The 19,194-nt window shown below is 41.1% G+C and overlaps 1 protein-coding gene across 3 annotated transcripts in view; it reads right to left on the bottom strand.

The window, feature by feature from the left end:
* The window catches only part of DAB1 (DAB adaptor protein 1), a 472,530-nt gene that overhangs the window by 44,015 nt on the left and 409,321 nt on the right, over positions 1-19,194 (bottom strand). The window lies entirely within an intron of this gene.

Raw genomic sequence — 19,194 nt, 5'->3', positions numbered from 1 at the left:
TAAAGGGAGGTATCAAATTGTTTTGGAGGGCTGCAGTACGACAGAACAATTTATAGAGAAGACTTAATTTGTATTATGGTTCAATACAGTCAATTAAATATTGCACAGATTAGAAAGTAATTTAACATTTAAGCTTCAGTTGTTAAAAAAATCCACTGTACATAGCCTCCAAATTATTTTAGGTCTCCTGTGACTTTAGTCACTGTTGCAAACATCGAGGATTTCAAATGGAAGCACAGATAAAGTCTCAAACCGGGTAACTAAGACAATCTCGTGATGCACGAGTCCTTCTTTTTAGGCTAAACATGATTTCATTATTATATCTTGTTCATACACTAGAAAGTTTTTTCCTGGTGTTAAAGAAGTCCACAATACCCACCTCCACCAAGGCTGCTGTCTTCCCTCTTCCCCTTAAGTTTGCTCCGATCTCTCCCACTAGCCACTATTTTCTCTCCTTTTCTCCATTCTATCCCCCACTCCTCCTCTTCCCTCAGGTTGCTCCCTGTACATCACATTGAATTGATTTAGCTGCCTCTGAGATCTGTAGCATTTCTAATTTCCCTTAGGCTGCTTGGCACCTATCATAAATTTTTTCACCCCTTATCCTCATCTTGCCCCTTTATTTCCATGCTGTAGCCTCCAGTGCCACTAAATCAATTAAGTCAATCAATTAAGTACTTGGAGGGTCCAGCAATCATGTCAAATATGTGAGTTAGATGGCATGAGAAAGTCACTGCTTTACTATCGCTATTTCTCTTTTAATGAGGTTGTCTATTTAGTGGAGCCTGGGGCACAGTGTTAAAAGCCACAACAAAAAATATCCGGCAAGCTGCAAAGCCTCCTATAAAAGCTGTCCCACCGAAAGCAGAAGCATGTACCACACAATATTATACCTATACAGACAAGTTTCAGAGGGATTTAAGTTGCACAGCCTTTCACCTTGAACAACTAAATGGTAAGCCTGTTTTCAGACAGGTGGTACCAACTGACAGCTCCGCTGTTGTAATTTCCACGCTATCAATACTGGGACATGGGTGACAGACGTGGCCCAGGCATCCTCTGCATTTCTATTCCTGTCACTTCACTTCTGTCACATTTGAATAAGCAATAATACATTTTGCGTGTCACTTAAAGCTCCCCAAACATCGAAGTTACCCACCAAACTGCAAAATCCTTAATGGCTTCATAATAAAACGAATGAATTTTCATGTAGTTCATAAAGATATATGAACTACAGTTTCAGTCATACAGCTGTCTACACGCAAGACCCCGTACTCCAACTCATACTGTGATTGCTCAGCAGCACGTTAGGAATCAGGCCCTATATGTTTAGGAACTACTGAACAAATCGTAGAAACTGAACCTAACATGGAAAACTATGGCAATGCCTTAACGACAAGCTTAGCAAGCCAGGAGCGTAATAGTACATTGACCATTATTTACTGCAACACATTAAGTGAAAACAATGAATTGTAAAACAGGTGAGTGGTTCTGAGACGAGTTTTATCTCATTGCTGCAAGAAACACCAGAGTGGTACAGACGTGCAGCCAGCTCCTCCACTACACCGAGGAGGCTGCTGTGTTCCTCAGCGGTGCTCAAGATGTGCATGCTACGACACTCTGTCAAATGTCCTTCGTGGCCATTTTCTTACAATTCCTGTTTGTTTTAGCTGAGATTTGCAGGGATCGTAGGGACAACAACTGGTCACAAGCATTCCTCTAATTGCCTATGTTTGTGCTGCAATGCTTCTCTGCTGTTTCGTGAATATGCACTTAGTAGAGGTGGTCTGGAGCTGCTCATCTCCGTCGCAAACACCCCACATTTCAAATAACACGCTTAAGGAGCAGACATGAAACACTTAAATTCTCTACAGCTGCAGATTCAAATCCCAGACCTGTTTCTTGCTGGCATGTTTTTTTCCCTGGTACCCATTAATGGCACATGGATACCTGTTAAGCCGTTGTGAATCTTTCAATTTCCTTTCACCCTAGAGACAGTCCCATTGAAATGGGGGATAGTCTGGGGGAAAAGTCACCAATCTCAAATGTCAATGACATGGAACATGAATCAGTAAATCATATTTGCACCACAAACATTTCCATGTTGTTTTCTGGAAGCTGGCATTTGGGCGGCAGATGGGGTGGCAAGGCATCAGCCTACGAGATATGCAGCGAAAAAGCAGATGGGGGAAATGAGCACAGGGCGACCGAGAGCAGGGGTGGTGATGGAGCTCATCCACCCGAAAAGCCAATTGCTCCCCCACTGCCATCAGTGCATTCACCCACAGCCTTTCCCCTGCCTCCCTGGTGGTTCCTGAGCACTCGGCACAGTATAAAAACATTTCACTTCCATTGCGGGTGTTGCTGAAGTGTAAATGAAGGGACAACTTGCAGGTTACTGTCAGAGGCAGCTAAATCCAACTTGATAATGCTTTGCCACACACCTTGTGAATTTATCACTGCTGCTGATCTCTCAATTAGTGACAGGCTGCTACAAATCGTGGTGTTACTGCTGCAGCCTCCTCCGCCTCCACTGGACAGATTTTCTTTCCTGTTATTTTGGCCCATTTTCCAAAGATGAATACAAAAAATTGTTTGGATTTTGCTTTAATTGGTCAGAAAGGCAAGAGGGGAGCAGTTCACCCAGGCCACGTAACACAAAAGGGGACGTTTAAGGAAAGGAGGAAAAATAGTACTCACGAGAGAAACAGCTTTAGAAACGACGTGTCTAATCAAAAGGCAAATAGAAAACATCCATATTTTGAATCTGGCAGTCCTTTCCTACCATGATGAGTACTCCAGTTGCACGTCCATGGGGAGAGGACAGCAGAATAAACAATATATGACAGATCACAGTAATTTGGCTTAAATGTGGTAGTGGTTGGTGTGGGTAAACACTTGATAGATCAAAAAATCTGTTATATAAACATTTACTACAACATGTGGAAAATTTCATCTAGTTTGATCTAGAAGAGGAAGGGAGCAGTATAGTTTAAGCTTAGCAAATAAATATTGAATTCCTACTAGAACAGCAAGCAGTTTTGGAACAAAGTATCATCTCAATTCAGCTTTCAAAAATAAATGTCATACATGAATACCTGAAAAGCAAAACCCACTAGAAACTTCTTGCGGTTACGAAGATTTCAGTACTGGGAGGCATTTCCAGGCACTGGCCAAGATGATCGCTTTTGATCATAAAAGAGTATAAACTGAACATACTACCACGGAGTGAGAACTGAACCCTTCCGCTGAAGGAGGCTGAACACCTGCTATGTACCACACAGCCAAAATGAATGGTTCAGCCCTGAATCTTTTTGACCCAAAGCCACTCATGGAGTTTGGGCTGAGCAATAGGTTATGGACTTTCCGTCTGCAAAAAAAACAAGAACAGGATTAGAAAAGGAAAATTAATCTCTGGAATGTCCTCCAAGCCTGAAGGGACTTCTCAGGTGGCAGCCTTTAAGCATGTCTTCACAATGAGAAGAAAATAAATCTGTCTAATCCCTGTGCTTCTTCCATACACACTGATTTTGCAGACAATAACCTAAAGAAAGACTTTTCCAAGTGCCAACTTCTAAAAGGTGTTTCAGCGCACAAGCTTTGCAATAAAAACACTTGGCACAAAAAGCACACTTTCAGATTATATGCAGATCAAAGCTTGGTCTACGTATCACAAAGGGGCACATAAAATACGGTGCTGGTAAGGAAAAGAATCAAGACAGATTTAGCCCCAGTTATCACAGACTCGGTCCCTCCAGGGGGTCAGCAGTCTGGCTGTGACACAGCAAAGCACCCAGAAGATGTGTAAATCCAATTTCCTCTAAATAACAATAATAATAATAATAATAAACTCTTAAGAGCTATTCCCTTCCTGCAACCGAGGAGACTGAAGCAAAAAACAGATTATGTGACTTCCCAAGCTTACACGGCAACGTGCAGCTGAGTCAGGAAGGATAAAAGTCAGTGAGCATAATCGTATGTGTAAGGATAAGCACGTCTTCAAGTGAAGTGCTAGACTAAGCTCAATCTGTATGCTCCAATTCATCCTATATAAAGGCAAGCACTTAGTGCAAGTACCCCAGGTAGGAGCCTGTTCGGTTGGACTCAGGAAGATAGCTTAAAAGGGTACTCCAGCCTCAGCTAAAATTTGAGTTAAACCTTACCATTTCCTTTGCTTGGTGAAAGAAGTATCCTGCTACTGCCTATATCTTATCTGGAGAGCAAGAGCAGCAAATCCGTAAGAGAGCAAACGCGAGCGTCCTTCTTTGTGCCTCCTGCGATAGGCACACGCAGTGGTGCTCTCGACTGGCCTGGAGTCGTCCTCACCCGAGACCCGCAGCGTACACCGGGAGTCAATTAAGTTAGCGGGACTTAACTTTGCCAGTGCAGCAGTCTAATTGTGATGAATGGACCTATGATACTGAGCTAGCTGGATGTTCCAAGAACCTAATTTGTGAAAGAGAACACCACTAAGGTAATAAACTTCTGTCTGGCTCTCATAATTTGTAATAATGTCTGACAAAGACCAGATATGAATTTAGTTATTGTTCATTGTCTTAGGAAGCAAATGCTAAGTTGCTCATGCAGAAGATCCATTTATTAGATATATGAATTTGGAAAGGAACAAAACAAAACTGGAATGCACACACGGCCAATTTCATATCCTCACTTCAAAGGCTTTTCAATTTTTTATTGTACCAGCAGTGAAAGTAGCTAGCTAAATCTAAAACCCTTGTCCAATTACTATTAATCCCAAGTTATATTTTAAATATGTACTTGCAAATATTGTTCCAGGACAAAGAAAATCCTAACGGGCAAGGAAACATTTTCATAGCGCTTTGGAGAAACAGATGTGCTACACTAAAGCCATGATGCTGGACCTCCCATGAGTCTCGTACTATTTTCTTATTGTTTCTGCATCAGATACTGTCACTGTTTTATCAGGATGGTTAAAACAAAGAAGGATTTGCACGGCAATACCAAGAAGCAGCAAACCTGATCCTTGAAACCAAAGTCAATGGCCCCACTACGCCATAATCAGCTCAGTAATGCAACATGGCCCTACACTGCAACTGTATGGGACCACCTATAGACTACAATACATTGTGTTACCTTGCCATTTCACTATTTCCATGTGGTATACAAGTAACAATATTTGCCTATAAGGATATTATTTTATTCTTTGGGATGGCAGTGCCCAGTGGCCACTGCTGGGTTTCCAGGGCGGTAACACATCTGTCTGAGTGTATTCTCCCTTTGCCCCCACCTCATCACCTTCTGCAAAATGCTCAGTAGATCAAAACAGCCATAAATATGCCAATAATGCCCTGTATTCTCAAGCCAAAGCTTGCATACAGCCTAAGTGTAGCACCTCTGAACATGCCTCGTATTTTTTTCCTGATATACTCTGAAGTTTGTAAGACACTTATTGATTAAATCTTGAATTTGAGGGAGCACAATATTCAGTAAGGAGACAGTCAGTTCGTTACAGTATCACTGAACCTCTCCATATTTTTATTACGTTCATCTTTATAGCCCGTGAATGTCTTTTGAGAAGCCTTTACTTTTACAAGGTTCTTTTGTTCCTTTACACCAATATTCCTCACCTCCTGAAATGCTTTTGATTTACATGAACAGCACAAGAAATTCCTTCATACAACTCCTAGGAGCTTTGGAGGCAATTTTTTTGCTTTAACTGTCTCAGATCTTAACTGCTTGAGATTCAGCAAGCATTATGACCCACCCTCTTCTTGTAGCCTGTGATTTGAAAAGCTCATCAGTGAAAACCAGCCTCTGATTCTCCTGATTTGTCATGCAAACCCTACAAAGCAGAGCTTGCAAAGATCACAAAAATCCCACTCATAGTGGCAATACTAAAATTTAAGTTCCACTGGATAGTCATCAAACAGCAACTTTCTTTAACCGTAAATCTACTTCTGTAACATTACAAACTTCTCTGGAAAAGGGGAAAAAGGACAAGAGGGATTTCTTTTACATTTATCTATCGGTCTCCCAGATACTCAGACCAATTTAATAAGACTTCAAAGGGGTCTGAGAGAAAGCACATGTATAGAGAAGAATAAGAATAGAAAAGGACTCTACGAATTCACAAACTCTGTTTAACCAGTATGTCATGTTCAAGAGCCAACTGAAAATGAAAGCAAAAAAGTTGAGAAGTTCACACGACACAATGTTTTATATCTTTCAAATACAAAAGTGATTTCATAATCAGAAATCAACCAAAGCATACAAGCAAGAAATCCTACCTGTGTTCCACAACGATAGATTGGTTTCCAGTGGCACAGTACAGAACTGGACAAAATCCACTCAGCTCAACTCTTCATCTCTAATGGCTTAATTTTCTAGTGGCCAGTATATAAATATACAAGTAAAGGAGACATCCTGGAATGTCCCCTACCACAGGCATCGATTTGCATATGAAAAACACTTGAGTTTACCTTTTCTATACCATAAAGAGGTAAGTCTTTCATCCTGAGGTCACCCTTCTCTACTACTACCTTTTCCGAAATATATTGTCCTGAGAAATCCTCCTGGTTCCCAGCAGAGATGTCTGAGTTGCTGGATATTCTTCCCAAAGCAGAACTGGCCTTCGAGACGATGGCCGACTCTTTGAAAAGACTAAGGAACAACCTCTATCAATATCGTAAGATCTCAGACTATTCCATAACGGGAGGTGTACTATCACAGAGCATTATAACGCTGCCTGTGTTGAAGGTGCCTGAAGGCTGCCGATGGACGCAGTGTACCTGCAGGTTCGCAGAAGATGACTCTGGAGCGATGAGCTTTACAATTCAGAAACAGTATCATTAACTACCTATCCTGGTCATAAACACCACGTTGACACATCATGCCATTTTATTTTCAGTCTTCCTACAGAAAAAGAGAGGAAACCGTTTTCTTTGCGTTACAGTTGCATGTATAAACAAACTTCAGATAATCCCATAAATGTGCCACTCGTTCATTTGTTCAGGTCCCACAACAGACACTTCACCTACGATATAAAGCATCCGCAGCAACACGAGTGCGTGCAGTACTTGAGCCCTAAGATAAGAATAAAATAAAATGTAAAAGGCAAACCTCAAAGAGACTCTAAAAATGAACAAAGAACTTGAAGGTAATTTTGGCTTGATTTTGGTTTTTTCCACCCTGCATTATCCCAAGGTAGGAATTTCTGGAGTCGCACTCGGTAGATGCTTGGCACATTGTGTGACAACAGTTCTACATTTCAACTCAGGCAACAGAGAGCATTCTCTGAGAGTAAGTTCTGCCCTGGCACCTTCCAAAAGGGAGCCCTAAAGCTCCCATTTGCACATTTTAATGCCCAGAGTTGTTTCTTCCCTGCTCATTTTCATGTAAAGCAGGCTGAATGTTTGGTTTTAGTCTTCTCCTGCTAATTGAAAGCTCCAAAAGCAAACTTTGATTAAACAGTCTGCATGCAGACGTGGCCCAGCAGAGAGCACGGCTCAACTACAGTTGCTTTTCTCTCTCCCTGCTTCGCTTTTCTGTCCTGGCAGTGGGTGTCACACAGGGTCTGCCTTTCAGAAAAGCTGTCAGGCAGTGCTGCCCTCACCTTTTACTTCACACACAGTAGAGCCTTTCATAGCTGTGATGCATGGATGCTGGCTTGTTTTCTACTACTTATTCCTTTAGTTCTCCCCCACCCTTTACAACTTCTGTGCACAGGATGTCTTCTACTTCTCCTAATCAAAACTGAACTTCCTCATTACTTCAACCTCAGCACTGCTCAGCACTAAGCCTTATGCATGTAGAGGTTACACTCTCATGTGCTTTACACTTTAAAATGCTTCCAAATTCCTGTATCATTCACAGGAGCACATTTGGCTAATTAAAGATCCCATAAGGCTATAAAACCTTCCACAAACCAACTCAGCCTTTTTAAAAGCAAGGACATAATAAAAAACCATTGGATTCAGATCCATATTTTGACTACCTAAAAAGAAAAAAAAATACTCAGAGCTATGCAGAGCAGGGGCTAGGAGCCATCTGCAATATTTTCAGATACTCAGACTTCTCATTTGCTTTAAATGTCAAGGCACTCAAATTAATTAGTGCTCTGCCTCACCTATTTCACAAGGCTCCCTTTAAAGTCTGCAGGAATGTTGCTGCTTGCTTTGCTGGGAGTACAATGATGCAGAATTAGGATGGGAACCACAAAGGATTAAAAAGTATTAACAGTAGAGATAGCTAGAGTCCATTAAATGCTGCTTTTTCTAGAGGAGTACTACAATTTAGGGACACATTAGGCACTGCTGTAATTCCACGATTACCACCAGGTGCTGGGTAGCACAACGGGAGATGCTGTTCCAGCCCTTAGGCTCTGCAACACATGGTTGCCTGCATGCTGAGCATACAGTGCATAAACCAGAAAGGTTATGAGTACAATTATCTCATTTAGGAAGACAACTTTTATGAAGTTATTTATATATTAAGCAGAGATCTATTGGTATCTGAAATTTATTACTTACTCAACTGAAAGACAGGGATAAAAGCAGGTATTTGTGTTGGGTAACTGTTGACAAATAAGAGCATCCAGTGGAAACCACTGTCTTTCCTCCTCTTCCCCTTCCACTGGGTCACTTATTACATAGACTAAGTGGAACAAAAGGCATTTACTCGTCCCCCTGGACTATCAGACTGAACAAAGCTCTTGCCATCTTCCCTGTAAACACAAACATGTTCCTGAGGGCAGAGCATCATCCACTGATTTTATTGCCAATAGAGATCTATTACTATCATCCTGCAAACTCCAGGTAACTTTAAAGTAAACCTTCCTGTAGTTTCCCTCTGCTATTACATTGACAGCGAAGGTCATCTGTCTCCCTTGCATCTGACCCCAGCAATAGGAGAGGTTAAACAGCCTACAAGTTAGCACAGGAATTCAGAAGCATCGTCGGTAGTATTGCTATTACCAGGGCAAACGGAAAATTGCAGAGCAGCCTACCAGATAAAATGCACTGAATAGGATGGAAAATCACCAGCACACCTGGGGCGTAATGCTTCCCAGCCATCTCCAAGAGAAAAGAACAGCAGATTTCAAAGGGGGATGTAACTTTCTGTTATGGCACCCGCTGAAGGTCCCCCACCGCTCTCCAGGGAGGTTTCAGTGCATCTCAGCCGCCTGCGCTGTTATTATGTAAGCATTTCTCTTGCTAAATCCTTTCCTGAGCAGTTTGAAATCCAGCCATTATAATTTAGCGTCTGCTGAAAGTGGGCCTGAAATTTTTTTCTAGTGTTTTTCCTTTCATTTTTCTAATTAATGCATTAACCTGTCTTAAAAATATCAGTACCTGCAAACAACTCCCCTGCCCCAAGCAACTCTGTATTTTGGGTGCTCTTCTGTAAGGCAAAATCACAGCTGGAGTCAGCGGGACTACAATGTGGCTTTCATATCATAATTTATTTATCTGAATCACAAAAGGGTAGTGATTATAGGCAAAAACCCTCAAGGTAACTCTATACTTTGAGTTTTCTGCTGTGGGACAAGACCTCACTGGAGGGATGCAGTGCAGCTCCACTATATAATGGGATCCATAACAACAAACATTTTTATAACCAAAAGTTGACTTTCAAGTTTTTAGTAAAATTCACCCCAAATTCTGCTGAAGAATACCAAACATTAAAGCTAAACGATATCGGAAGTGTTTACACAGTAATTTTTACAACAGCAGCTCTACAGACAGATACCCCCCCCCGATATGCAATGGAGGCCAAATGGTGATTGGGAATATGCATATAGTGAGGTTGCCCATACCATAACACACAATGCATGTAGCAGTACCTCCCTTTCTTAAATCCATCCTGGGGTGCTTGGCTTAAATGACAGGAGGCCATATACAGCCAAATGAGACTATCACTAAATAAAATCTTATTTTCTGCCTTTTTGAAAGCAATCCAATTTTCACACTGAAAAATACAACTACAACAAATTCCCACAAATTATTTCAGTTTGGATAAAATGTCTGCAATAGCTTTATTTTATCTTCATGCCAATTAGTGTCAGAAATATTACAAAGCAGTTCCTGTGGATACTCACTACAAGAAGGTTGAACTCAGCTGCAGGTCAGAGCATGTCCAGATGAGAGGAAGAATAGAAATTTCATCCTTCCTCTGTATACCAAGTGTTAGGAGGAAAGACGCAAGGTTCAAACCAAAGCTCCTGATCCCAAAACACTCACACTTCACAATGTGCAAAATCACACCCGAGTTTTGCCTTTTGGGATCTTTTTTTCACAGTGACAAAACTGTCGTAATACATAAGGCTTTTACAATCTTCCTACAGCAAACCGGGCATCTATAAAATGCATCTCTATGAGCTTGTGGCTATTAAAAATCCCAGTGGAGCACTCTGAACCATCCAAACTGTCTAGGGCGCAGTTTGGAAGGCCAGTAAGAAATGAATTACAATAGTCAATAAGGGATGTAATTATGGAAGTAGGTTCTACTGACATTTACATTTTGCTAACTGTCAAATGTTATTTATGAAATGTGTTATTGTTTCCCTTTTGAAGTATCAGAAGACTATAAACACCTTATAAGAGTGTATTGGGTCTGGCTGAGATGGAGCTAATTTTCCCCATAGCAGCCCTCATAGTGCTGTGCTTTGTACTGGTAGCTAGAAGGGTGGTGATAACACCCCAGTGTTTTGGCTGCTGCTGAGCAGTGCTCCCACAGCATCAGGGCTGTCTCTCCTACAGTCCCCCCCCTCACCAGTAGGCTGGGGGTGGGCAAGATCCTGGGAGGGGACATGGCCAGGACAGCTGACCCAATATCCAAAGGGATATTCCATACCACATGACGTCCACTCAGCAATAAAAGCTAAGAGAAAGGAGGAGGAAGTGGGGGGCATTCGTTATTACGACGTTTGTCTGCCCAAGCAATCGCTAACGAGTACTGAAGCCCCGCTTCCCAGGAAGTGGCTGGACATCGCCTGCTGATGGGAAGTAGAAAACAGTGTTCCTTTGCTTCTGCGCGCAGCCTTTGCTTTTGCTTTATTAAACTGCCTTTATCTTGACTCATGAGTTTGTTTGTTTGGTTTTTTTCCCATCTTATTTTCTACCTGCCCTGTCCTGCTGGGGAGGGGAGTGATAGAGCGGCTTGGTGGCACCTGGTGTCCAGCCAAGGTCAGCCCACCACAAAGAGTAATATGCAGGGTTACTACTGCCATATTCTGCCATATTCTAATTAGATAAATTTATTGCATGTAGAACAGTAAATGCCCTGTCTTACTATTCATATCTACAGGTAGAAAGACAGGAAACGGCCAAGCAACAGGGCAAGACTCCCAGTTGGCCAGTGGGATCTTTTGCAGGCAGAAGCTGCGGACAATGCATACAATTCCTGTAACACATAAGAAAGGCCACAGGTGTCACCATTTTCAAATGTACATGTAATTCCATGCAAAATTTGACTTTGCTGTTTTTCAGTATGCTCTTTATTGTTATTATGTAATATTTTTATCACTGCAGTCCTTAGAAGTCCTCAGCGTGGTCCAAGACCCAACATTTCTTACAAAAAGTTACTATATCAGATAATTCTGATTAAAAAAACTGAATTAAAAGGTAATCCCAGAGAGTTTATACCTTAATTCCAACCATTGAAAGCTAAGGGCCAGATGCCCCTTGGAACATCTCTGAAATGCATGACTGCAGTAGCTCCTCAGAAACCCTTGGGCATGAAGAAGCCCTTCACTCACTGCCCTGGCAGATGCCCTCCACCTCTCCTCTGCCCCTTCCTCCCGGGCGAGTACGCTGCGGGTGGCTCACCCCTGAAATGCCAGGCTGACACGGTAGAAGGCACAGTTGATTTGAGCTGTGCAACCATTCCCCAAGCCACACCTCTGCAAGGCCACAACAGAAATGACAGACGGCCAGAAGAATGATTTCATGGGCTGGATCTACAGGCCACTAGATGGGCGGTCCTCATCCCAGGCAAATGACAATAGGGTGACTGCAAGATGTAGCGCAGGTCTGCAAGGCAGGCTGTGATCACAGGGTACCAGCAGTCTCAGCACCATCAAATTTAACAAGTTTCTAGTACAGGAGTGTTTTAAGGAGGGATTCAAAGATAAAATAAGGGGATACTGCACGAATAAGTGCAAAGAATTCCTCCAAAGTATGATGGTCAAGATGGGAAGAGGCTCAGAGTCTTTTATTTGAAAACTGAATAAATGAATGATGAAAGTTGTTACTGTGGAATGACTCCCTGAAAGTGGATGAAGAGTAAAGACAGCCACGAAGAGCCTGGGAAAAAAACATTTAGGCTACAGGTTGATAAAACAGAGAAGGCAGATTCAGCACAGGAATGCAAAGAGAAGTGTGACATGATCGAAAGAATAAGCTGAGACAGCAATCTTGGCAGTCACGATGGATTTCAATAATAAAAGACACATTTGTCAAGGACAAAGAAAAGGATAACAATTAAAACAGAAGATGAAGAGAGGCAGGACTGTGTTTAACTGTAAGCATGACAATAAATGCTGTATTTCAGAGCAGCTAAGAAGAATCTGCAAGATCTGGAGCTACCCTGGACGTGACAATCGAAAACAAGGTTGAGACAAAAAAGGCTGCTGAGTTTACAGGGCTGAATAATAGATGATGCTGATATTTTCCTCAGCACTCCAAAAAGGAGGTCAGAGAAGGACCTTTGGGAGTCAGGATTAAAAGGCCCGGTTTAGCCACGTTAAGCTTGAACTCTTAGCTAAACGTGTAAGGGAAGGGCTGGAGAGACAGGTGAAGATTTGAACAGAAGGAGACAGGGCTGGCATCATTTGGTTTGATAACCAGGATAGCAGGAAAAGAAAAAGAGATCAAGGACAGAGAGGACTCAGGAAATCCCAGGTGAAAACTGCAGGAGAGAGAAAGAGAAGTTAGAAACACAGGGGTAAAATCCAGAGATGAGTCAGAGAGGCCAGGAAGAAGGACTTTATTCAAAAACAGTTGATAAATTAACGATGCTAACGAGATCATTAGCTCTACTTGAGCTAATCATTAGCCATTCCTCCATGAAGAGGAACTTTGGGAAGATCAGTTTCAAGGAAATGAAGAGGACAAAACCCACCTCTGGGAGCTTCTAGCCTGGAGCTGGAAGGAGCCCCAGGCAGGGACCATTAACAATCTCCTGGCCAATACCATGCTCTGGCAAACACAAAAAAATTCAATGAACTAATACACCATCTCTCCTCCTCACCGCAGAGCAAACAGAGAGCAGATAAAATCAATTCCTTCTTTTATTTCTATTTTTAAATATTCAGAGATGCTCAGTGATAGAGACTTGACAGTTTGACATTTAATCTCCTCCAGCATATGTGCTTCAAGGAATAACTACGGATCCATAATTGTACCTCGATTTCTGGTCAAAGATGCCAGAACCAACAGATTTCCAGTAAAGTCAAGAAGTACCTTTGGTACATTTTAAATGAGGTATCTTCTGCCAACAGTGAGAATCTTAATCTTGCTAAAATTTTCTTTCAGCCAAGTTTAGCTGTCCTGTTAGCAATCTATCAGCATAATTAAGACGATCATTCACATCAAATGGAGAAGTGCAGCAAATCCAGAGGTTATCAGCACAAACCTAATAAAGTCTTAGAACAACCTGGAAAACGCTTTATAGCAGCCTTTAGCAACAATTTTGAAAAACCTGTGCATTATAAGGTCAAGAGAGCTTAAAAGGTCGGGAAGATGGGCAAGATGTAGACATCTAAAACAGTGGCTGGATCATATCACAGCCATAACATTATCTCACTAGATGAGAACAATCTTAGGCCAGCAGGGTTATAACCACCCACTACAGGTGTTATTTATTTGGACATCATTAAGAGTTAAAGCAGAAGCATAATCATGAGTTTTGTGGCCAGCACGAAAAGGCAAATTAATTTTTTTTGTACAATATGCTACAGGTAAGCTCTGGTTCCCCTCCCACGGAACAGAGAAGTATTATTTACGGAGTAACACTTTCTCATAATCCTCCTCAAAGATAATAAAGGTTGGAGTAAGGGATGGATAACAAGAATGAGAATAGATAGTCAAGATGATATATATGTATGTATTTATATATACAGTTTTCCTTCCTGGATTTCATACTGACAGCCTGAAGAAAACGGCTACAAATTAAATTCATAAAACATAAGTAATACACTGCAATACTTCTCTGCAATAGTGTAACCCAATCAGACATTTACAGTATTCCTAGAAATTATACAAACCCACAGGCTGTGCCAAGCCCTGTATTTTGATAAAGACATGGGTCAACATCTCTGAAAGACGAGCCAATCCCTCCAAAGTGTGTAATAGATAATGCAAATGAAACTCACTTTTAGGGTGCTGCATAGGACAAAATAAGAAAAATTGGTGAAATGGTTATCATCTTCATAAAGTGGGTTACAATCCATTTCTCACAAAGAAACAAGATACTGATATAGGTCTATCATGCTTTTCAGACAACTGTAGAGTCTACATAAATATTTCATCTATAACAATAGCTCATATAGACATATATTGCAGTATATTCCAGCAATTTGCATATCCACAAGCTGATACAAAATTTTACTTTAACAGCAATAATTATTTACTTGAAGACAAATAGTAATTTTTTGCTTTCATCATATTTCTCTTTCACAGTGTCTGCGTTTTCCATTAAAGTCAACAGGATTTTGCAACTAGAAAGCACATGAGTTTAAAAGTATACCTCATTACATGAATGTAGAAGAAAATGGTTTCCCAAGTATTTTATGGAATTTAATTATTATTTTTAAATAAATTTTTGGAAAGTAACCTACAGTAAACAAAGATTTATTGTTACATAAATAAACAATGAGACAATTACAGCCTCTTTATGGAGACCGTATTAGTCATGCACATCTAATGAAGCATTACTAAGCTATCACAGGAAGATAGCCTGATGTGTGTGATTAACAAAATAATACTCATAAATAGCTAATGAACAATGATGGTCCTTTAAAAATTTTGCATATCCTGCTATATTGAGAGTTATGGTTTTTGTCGCTTTCTAAGAAACACGTTAACCACTAATTTCCACCCTGAGAAGGAGAGTATTAAATAGCACAATGCAACTATTTGCATTTTTGCCTTCTACAGGCCATGCTTTTGAAAATACAAAAGAACTCTCATGGAAGTCTACTACTGAAGAATACATTTCACCTTGTGCTGTACTGTGCTTGAAAGGTGATGTCTTGAGATGTCACCAGGGTGCAGGGGGAAGATGACAGAACAAATGATCAAAAATCATTTTCATGAAAGCCATGAAATCTCTGAAGTGGCATTAGGTAGAAAAAGTCTGGGTTTAATAATAATTGTGGTAGATTTTTTATGTTAAAAAAAATGAATGTATTTCCTTCAGGTGAGGTATATATATTTGGCAAACATATTCTGGAGAAGGCAAATGGGACGGATGGCCAACGTATGACAGTAGACAAAAAAGGTACATTTATAAGAAAAAACAGGGTCAAAACCCATGTGTAATGACAATTTTTGGCATACAACAGGAGAACATCCTATTAGTCAAACTAAATACAACTTCAGAATACACAGCTAATGTTGGGACTTTAACAGCAGAACAATTTGTGTTGTTCTGCCTACGTGAGCAGGCTCCTCCAGCAGATGAGTGAGTCTATATAACAGTATACGCAAACCACAGGCTTGCAGGGTGAACTCTGCTAAGCAGGGCCCTTCCTATCACGTTCTAAATACATTGACAAGTATTTGAAAAGTGGTATGAAGGGACCTATTTAGATTAATCCATGCAACAGAATGATGAAATATGAGAGAGGAGTGAGTGCTATTATTTCTGCTGCAGTGCTATAGATGAACTAAATTGTATTGCATCTACAGCGCAAACTCACAGCAAATCCTTCTTCTATTTTTCCTGGTGAGATAAAATTCTTCCCAAATGATATTCCACCTTCAACCTAATCTCCTTCATGGATCAATTTACTCAAAGGGCAGAATTCCTGATGGCTGGAATAATAGCATTATTAAAATCAATATATTTTGATTAATATTAGGTCTGGAACATATTAAAGAAAGCTATAAAGTACAGGGGAAAAAACCTTGCGTATCATTTTCAGTAGTAACCCAACTACAGCCCTTCATCTGTAATGAATGGTGGAGCAATTCCCCTAAATCATCTGTATGAAGTCAGCTATGACACTGCCAATTTTAAAAAATTTGCTAGTTTTGAGCTACAAATTGATTTTTTATTGTGACAAATTAAAATCCAATAGTAGCCTACAAGATACTAAACATACAGAAGCCTACATTTTTTCAGAATATTTTTTCTCTTTTCTATCACATCAGACCGCCATTGTGGCAGACATGACAGCAGTAGCCGATGATAAAAATTAAGAAAGGACACTCTAGAGAGGTAAATAACCTTTCCAAATAAACAATAAATGAGCACTGTGCCCCAAAATATCCATCTGGGAATCCCAAAATTACGGAAACAGAACTAAAGAGAAAGCATTGTGGGGGACAGGGAAGGCAGTTAAAGGAGGAGAAAGCAAATGCAAGATTATCCACGCTGTTCCCTATTAAGGGCATATTTTTTTTTCCCTGTTGCACGAATGTGAATGTCAGTCTCCAAACTTTATAAACTCTTAAGTTTAACATTGATACCAGAAGATCTGTGTGAGCAAACCACAAACTTTTTGCTGCCCCTTCCCTTCTGTCCCATCAAAAGAGCCAGGCTGAGTAATCGTATACCCCCAGTTTTGCCAGCTTGTGGGATGTAATCTATTGCTTCTAAATCAAGAATGGGATTATCAGTGTCCTTCATTGCCTAATTGCATCGTCCTTAATTTTCTTTATAGGAGGCTCCACGTTATAGCAGTAATGCAGCTTTCTTTGGGGGTGACTTTAGCACACAGACATCACGTGAGCCTACACGGACGGTATTATTTACTACTATGACTGCTGACATCCCTTAGCATTACACCAGGACAAGCCAAAGCCATATGGATGAGACACAGCGCATCACCCCTAAATATTTGTCTCTTGTGCTGTGGAAAGCACCTTGCCTCAGTAGTGCTCCTGCAGGCTCAGAGAGCCCGGAGACACTGCCGGGGTCTGCCCATGACCTGTTGCTGACACTACCCAGTGTATTTCAGATGCTGAGACTGTATGTGAGTACCAGCAGGAATGGGAATGAGATGACAACTGTAGGTTGACGAAGCAGAGCCAGGCTGGATGGGAGAGATTATGAGAAGAGCAGGTCAAGGACGTGACACTCTGGGACACGGAGAGACCCAAGCTGGGGAAAAAGCCGAAGGGATGGTGGCTGTGAAGAACTGGCAGAGGAGTTCAGGCACCCCTGCTTCAAAAGCTTGGCATGGAAAGCATGATTCTCCTGCTTTCAAAAAAACACGTAAAAATTGATGCCAAAAGCTCCTCACGTCCCTCTGTCACAGTCCTGTTCCAAGACAGACAACTCAATACTCCTGTCCATCACTCCAGCAGCTCAGGGGCAGACGTCTGGAAGGTGGATTTAAAGGTTTCAGTCTAAGCTTCAGTGAGTGAGTGACAGGGTTACTATAAGGATGATATAGTTATGTCAGATTTAGAGTATAGGGTGTCAAAGTTATGAAATGAAGGAGACTTGTTCTCATGTCCCCACCACACTAGTTGCAGATAGGAGAGTGTGCAGGACGCTGCAGGAAAGGCAATTTGGCTAAACCTTTGTTTCTAAATGTATTCCCTTTTCCCTCTTTATTTTACGAAAATAAATCCTATGTTTGTGAAACATTCAGAGACAAGTGCCACAGGACAAGTCTCTCTCTCTTCTTTTTTTATTTTCCCAAGAAAAGGCTTTAGTCTTAGGAAAGTCTTGCAATTTGCAGAGCGCATGGCAAGGCAGTAGGCTGCACGCTGAAGAAAAGAAAACAAAATATTACCATACTGTTCAGAGTATTACACTCCGTTCTGTACACTGAATGAAGCTGGTATTCTCTGGCCAAAAAAAGGTACATCATCGCATAGTTAAATACTACCCTAATGTCTATTTATTAGAGGACCCAACCATGACCGCACTGGCAGCCCTAATCCCGGCATTTCCTATCTTCCGAACACAGGCTGTAACCTCAGCAATGTTCTCTTAAACACTGCTTTTGTATGAATACTTCACACATGCTGTACACAACACATTCCAAATGAGCTTTTCATTACTAACTACTTGTATTATGTATCAGTGAGCTCAATGACATTGATTTTCTAATAATATAAATTAACTGGCAAAGATAATTTCATCTATCATCAGTAGGGTTTTATTTCTGGCATCATGTTAAATAGTTAATCTTTCAAAAGATTAAATCAAGAGCTTTTTAAAATTCAAGGCAGAGCTTAAACTGCTGTAAAAATCTTCTTAATTAGGATTAAAACAGTTTGTGTGTTGTTGCTTTATATCTCAGTAGTATAATGTTTTGCTTAGGTTTCTTCTTTCAGAGCAATTTAAAAAATCAAACATGATATTGCTGTGGCAAAAACTGCATAAAGCATGGAAGTCCCCTGCAACTTCCTCGACCAGACGCTACTGGATGAGTTGCTGCTTGGCAACCTCAAACAGCAACCTCAAACTTTCCAGTATCTTTTACCTCCAGTTCCATACAATATATACTCTTTCTACCATTGATGATACAAAAGCTCCGATTCTTATGGTTACTGCATATCTGACAGAAGACAGTGTCTGCTGTTAATAGGAGTATATGGCATTATGGTGACTACAACTGCGCTGATCTGGAATTACGGACCTGACAGAAATTCTTTAGGATTCCCCTGGGACGTCTTCAGGGCAATCCCAGCTAAGTGTGTGCTGCTCCCAGGAGCTCTCCAGCTCTCAGTGACCTTCCTTTTCTCTCTCTATCTCAGGCTCGGGGAAGACAAGCTTCATGCTCCTGGGGTAGTCTGCCGCTCCCTGTTTCAGCTTGTTTTCTTCCCCTCAGCTTCCCATGACCCAAAGGGCCCAATCCAAGACAATCCTAGCCTCTAATCCTAATCCCTTGTCATTAGACTCTCAAAAGTCACTTGGTACTGCCAAGGAGTCTTAAGCAGCATCCAGAGGACTGGTGCAGTTGGGCCCAGGCTGGATGAGAAAACCCGTATGGGCACAGATACCATGGACCATGGACTGCTAAAGCCTTCCGCAAAC

Source organism: Calonectris borealis, chromosome 8 (genome assembly GCF_964195595.1).
Source record: "Calonectris borealis chromosome 8, bCalBor7.hap1.2, whole genome shotgun sequence".
Lineage (NCBI taxonomy): Eukaryota > Metazoa > Chordata > Aves > Procellariiformes > Procellariidae > Calonectris > Calonectris borealis.
The sequence above is the reverse complement of the archived record's forward strand: the minus strand, read 5'-3'. Positions and strand labels throughout refer to the sequence as shown.